This window comes from Carlito syrichta, unplaced genomic scaffold (genome assembly GCF_000164805.1).
Source record: "Carlito syrichta isolate Samal-C Ts95f unplaced genomic scaffold, Tarsius_syrichta-2.0.1 Scaffold295783, whole genome shotgun sequence".
Lineage (NCBI taxonomy): Eukaryota > Metazoa > Chordata > Mammalia > Primates > Tarsiidae > Carlito > Carlito syrichta.
Window position 1 is genome coordinate 1 of NW_007239879.1, and position 5,539 is coordinate 5,539.

Consider the following 5,539-nt stretch of genomic DNA (forward strand, 5'->3'; position numbering starts at 1 on the left):
GGGAGGCCGAGGCAAGTGGATTGCCTGAGCCCGTGGGTTTGAGACCAGCTTGGGCAGCATGGCAAGACCTCGTCTCTACAATTAATCAATAAATTAGCCGGGTGTGGTAGCATGCACCTGTAGTTCTGGCTATTTGGAAGGCTGAGGTGGAAGGATTGCCAGAGCCCAACAGGTCGACACTGGGGTGGCGGTGAGCACGCCACTGCACTCCAACCTGGGAGATGGAGTGAGACTCTGACTCAAAAAAAAAAAAGAATGTAAGAGTAATCCCTTTGGGTCCCCTCCCACTGTGGGAGCTTTTCTACCCTCTCAATAAATCCTGCTTTCTCACTCGAAAAAAAAAAAAGAATGTAAAATATCTCACTAATAATTTTCATATTGATTTCATGTTGAAATTATATTTTTGATACATGGGGCTATACGTGATTGTTAAGGATAATTTTCCTTATCTCTTTAAATGTTTTAAATGTGGCTGTTAGAAAACTCAAGATCACACACACACACACACACACACACACACACACACACACACACACACACACAGGCTGGGCGTAGTGGCTCACATCTGTAATCCCAGCACTTTGGGAGGCCAAGACAGAAGGATCACCTGAGGCCAGGAGTTCGAGACCTGTCTGGGCAACATAATAAGAACAACCCCCCCCCATCTCTATTTTAAAAAAAGAAAGAAAAGAAATAAAACTTAAAGCCAAGAGTGGTGGTTTATGCCTATAACCCCAGCATTTTGCGAGGTCAAGGTGAGAGGATTACCTGAGCCTAGGGGTTCGAAACCAACCTGGGTAACTTGGCAAGACCTTGTCTCTACAATAAATCTAAAAATTAGCTGAGCGTGGTGGCATGCACCTGTAGTCCCAGCTGCTGAAAAGACTGAGGCAGAAGGACCACCTGAACCCACCAGGTCAGGACTGCAGTGGCCATAATCATGCTGCTGCACTCCAGCCTGGGTGACAGAGTAAGACTCCGACTCAAAAAAAGTAACTCAAGATCACATTTATAGTTTTGCTGAACGGTGCTGGATTGGAGGGACCCCTAAGGGGGAAGGTATTTAAGGTGACTCCCCAGTCTCCATTCAGTAGACAGAGCCACACTCACGGGTAGCACATACCACACCTGCCTACTGGATGCCGACACCCTTCCAAGCACCTTACATATCACTTAATCTCTTCTTCTTCTTTTTTTTTTTTTTTTTTTTTTTTTTTGAGTTGGAGTCTCACTCTGTCCCCCAAACTGGAGTGCAGTGGCCGCTCCCGGTCACCGCAGCCTCGCCTGCTGGGCTCCGGCGATCCTTCCACCTCAACCTTCCGAGTAACCGGAATGACAGGCATGCGCTACCATGCCTGGCTGATTTTTTGATTTATTGTGGAGATGAGGTCTCGCTGCCCAGGCGAGTCTCGAACCCGCGAGCTCAGGCAATCCCCTCACCTCAGCCTCCCAAAGGCGCGGGATTACAGGCTGAGCCACCAAGCCCGGCTTTTCTTTTAAGTCAGAGTCTCACTCTGTGGTCCAGGTTCGAGTGCAGTGGCACACTCACAGCCACTGTAGCCTCGACTTGCTGGGCTCATGCGATCCTTCTGCCTCAGCCTTCCAAGCAGCTGGAACTATAGGCGTGCACCATCATGCCCACCGATTTTTAGATTTATAGTCGAGATGAGGACTCGCCAAGTTGCCTGGGCTGGTCTCGAACCCCTGGGCTCAGGCATTCCTCTCGACTCTGCCTCCCAAAGTGCTTGGATTACAGATGTGAGCCACCACTCCCGGCTAGGGGATGCTGCTTTAGCTGGAGAGGTCAAGGCAGGCTTCCTGGAGGAAGCACCTTTGGAGCTGAGAATTCAGTGACATGTAGGAGAGAGCAGTGTGAGGCTCCTCGTGGAGGGAATAGAGAATGCTAGAACTTGGCATGTTTGCAGAAGAGCAAGGAGGCTGGCGTGTGGCGAGAATGGAGAGAGCCAGGGGGAGGGTGGACAAGAGTCCAGATCATTCTAAGCAGCTTGAGAAGCCAGAGGAGGACAAGGGTAGAGGCTGAAAGCCGTGCAGGGGCAGGGTTTTTGCTATAGATCCAGAAAGGGATGCCAGTGACTTGGGCTAATGACCCTCTGGAGAACGCAGGATGGAGGCCCTGCCTAGGGGTTCGAGACCAGCCTGGGCAACTTGGCAAGACCTTGTCTCTACAATAAATCTAAAAATTAGTCGAGCGTGGTGGCAATAGGGTCGAGACCACATTGCATTCTGCGTAGGTGCCTCAGTCAGAGTCCGGCATGGTTTAGGAATAGAAGGGGCCTGGCTAGGGCTGGCACAGCGGCTCACACCTGTGATCCCAGCACGTTGGAAGGCCGGGGCAGGAGGATTGCTTGAAGCCAGGAGTTTGAGAAAGGGCCTGGTATTTAAAAGTGGTTGTGTATATGTACCATATTTTTTCAATCCAGTCCTCTTTTGATGGGCAGCACGGTTGCTTCCAGGTTCTCGCTATTGTGAACAATGCTGCGATAAACATACGTGTGCAGGTATCTTTTTGATAGAGTGATTTGAGTTCTTCAGGATATATTTCCAGTAGGGGGATTGCAGGGTCATATGGAAGGTCAATTTTTAGAGCTTTTAGGAATCGCCACACTGCTTTCCACAGAGGTTGCACTAGTTTACACTCCCACCAACAGTGTAGACGTGTTCCCTTTTGGCCACACCCTCTCCAGCAGCTGTTATTTTTTGAGTGGTTGATAATGGCCATTCTGACTGGAGTTAGGTGGTATCTCAGTGTGGTTTTGATCTGCATCTCCCTGATGATTAGTGAGGTTGAACATTTCTTACGACTGACAGTAGTGGGAAACTATGAGGGGCAAGATGGGATTAACGGTAGCAAATATCTGTCTGGGGTCGGGGAGACACCTCTTATCAACAAGGTGCCTGAATGAAACGTATTTGTATACCTAACCCTTAACTGTACCCCACAGAACCATAATAAAAAATATTGATTAAAAAAAAAAAAATAGCCAGGCTCGGTGGCTCAGCCTGTAATCCCACGCCTTTGGGAGGCTGAGGTGAGTGGACTGCCTGAGCCTGTGGGTCCGAGACCCGCCTGGGCAGCGAGACCTCCTCTCTACAATAAATCACAAAATCAGCCGGGCGTGGTAGTGCATGCCTGGAATTCCGGCTACTCGGAAGGCTGAGGCAGAAGGATCGCCGGAGCCCAGCAGGTCGAGGCTGCGGTGGCCGGGAGTGGCCGTGGCACTCCAGTCTGGGCAACAGAGTGAGACTCCAACTCAAAAAATAATAATAATAATAAATAAATAAAAATAAAAAGTCCTTTCCACTGGGAAAAAAAATAAAACAAAATAAAAATGGTTGTGAGCAGAACGAAAGAATGATGAGCTATAAGGGGCCTTAATCTCACTACCAGCCCCCGAACCCCTAATGTTCTGCCTTTTCTCTCTTTGACACGGGCTGCCGGCTCCACATCCACTGCCTGCCCTTTCCTTTCCTGCTCTGAGCCTTCACAGTCACAGCACTTGGCTGCCTCACCCATGCCCTCTGCTGGGGTCCAGCCCACAGGAGGAATTGGCAAGAGAGGAGGGCGGAGGAGAGGGAGAGTGAGATTACGCTAGGTCTCCCCCCCACCCCGGCCTCCGGCACTCAAGTCACTGATAATAGCTGCGTCCTTCCACAGTTCCAGCTGTGCTACTTTAAGGGCCCCTTCTCTGAAGCTCCTTCATTTGAACCATCTGGGATTCACTGTTTCCCGCCAGGACCCTGACTGGTGCAGCCGGTTTAAAAAGATAAAACCAGGACTGTGTAAGCTCCCAGGGTGGTCACGTACATTTGTGCAGGTTGTAGACTGCGCAGCTACAGGACCTGCCATTCACTTTTCAATCTACAGAAATGTGTGCCCTGGATTTAAGCATACACGTTCTGCATGGCTGAACCGATGGCCCTGAATTTGCCTAAAGTCAGACCAATGACTGGGACTCACAGCAGGGTTCACCACCCCAAGCTGGCTCTCCGTGCTGCCGCTGCCATATTTCATGAGAGGAGCTGGTCAGAGCCACAAAGCAGCCCAGGTGTGGTGGCTCGTGCCTGTAATCCCAGCACTTTGGAAGACTGAGGCAGGAGGACTGCATGAGCCTGGGGGTTCGAGACCAGCCTGGACGACATAGGGGATTACTTGAGCCCAGGAGTTGGAAGCTATGGGGAGCGGTGAGTCTGCCACTGCCCTCCAGCCTAGGCGACAGAATGAGAGCCCGAAGCCAATATCGATATATATTCAGAGCTGCAAAGTACATTTTGCTTCTTGAACTCCAGACCCAGGGCAACCCCAACACATCCACATTTGCAGTGTCTCTCTGAGGAACAGAACAATGAGAACTCATCTTGGACCCTGTTTCGCAAAATTTTTTTTTTCTGTAGAAAGCAGAAAAGTAATTTATTCCAAAAGACGGCAGAAATAAGGAATTCATTCTGAAAATACACTGTGTAGCCGGGCTCGGTGGCTCAGCCTGTAATCCCGCGCCTTTGGGAGGCTGAGGTGAGTGGATTGCCTGAGCCCGCGGGTTCGAGACCCGCCTGGGCAGCGAGACCTCATCTCTACAATAAATCAAAAAGTCAGCCGGGCGTGGTAGCGCGCGCCTGTAATTCCGGCTACTCGGAAGGCTGAGGCGGAAGGATCGCCGGAGCCCGGCAGGTCGAGGCTGCGGTGGCCTGGAGCGGCCACTGCACTCCAGTCTGGGTGACTGAGCGAGAATCCAACTCAAAAAAAAAGAAAAAGAAAATACACTTTGGTGTAATTCTGTTGGGACAGAGAGACCTTCCCTCTGACCATGCTCTTCTGCAGACAGCCCCCTTCCCCCAGTCTTATTTGCCTTGCAGCAATTTTTTGTTGTGTTTTGTTTTGTTTGAGTCAGGACCTCCCTCCATAGAGTGTAGTGGTATAATCACAGCTCACCACAGTCTCCAATTCCTGGACTCAAGCAATTCTCCTACATTGCAGCAGTTTTTTATTTGGGGTTTTTTTGGGGGGGGGGGTAGGAGTCTCACTCTGTCACCCAGGCTGGAGTGCAGTGACACGCTCCTGGCCACCGCAACCTCGAACTGCTGGGCTCAGGCGATCCTTCTGCCTCAGCCTTCCAAGTAGCCAGAACTACAGGCGCACACCACCACGTCCAGCTTTTTTATTTTTTTGTAGAGACGAAGTTTTGCCATGTTGCTCAGGCTGGTCTCGAACCCCTGGACTCAGGCAATCCCCTCATCTTGGCCTCCCAAAGTGTTGGGATGACAGGCATGAACCCAGCTAATTGCAGCAGTTTTTAAACACTTCATTGATGCCCATTTTGTTCGGATCTACAGAGTCCAAGGAGAGTGTGGCCTATTTCTCAGAAGAGCATCTTCTGTTTCGGAAGGGTGCACAAACATTTTGTAGAGTCGGCACAGTTTAGGTTAAGTAGGCATAAAATTCATCAAAGTGTAAAAAAAAAAAAGTAGGCCAGGCTCGGTGGCTCAGCCTGTAATCCCAGCACTTTGGGAGGCTGAGGTGAGT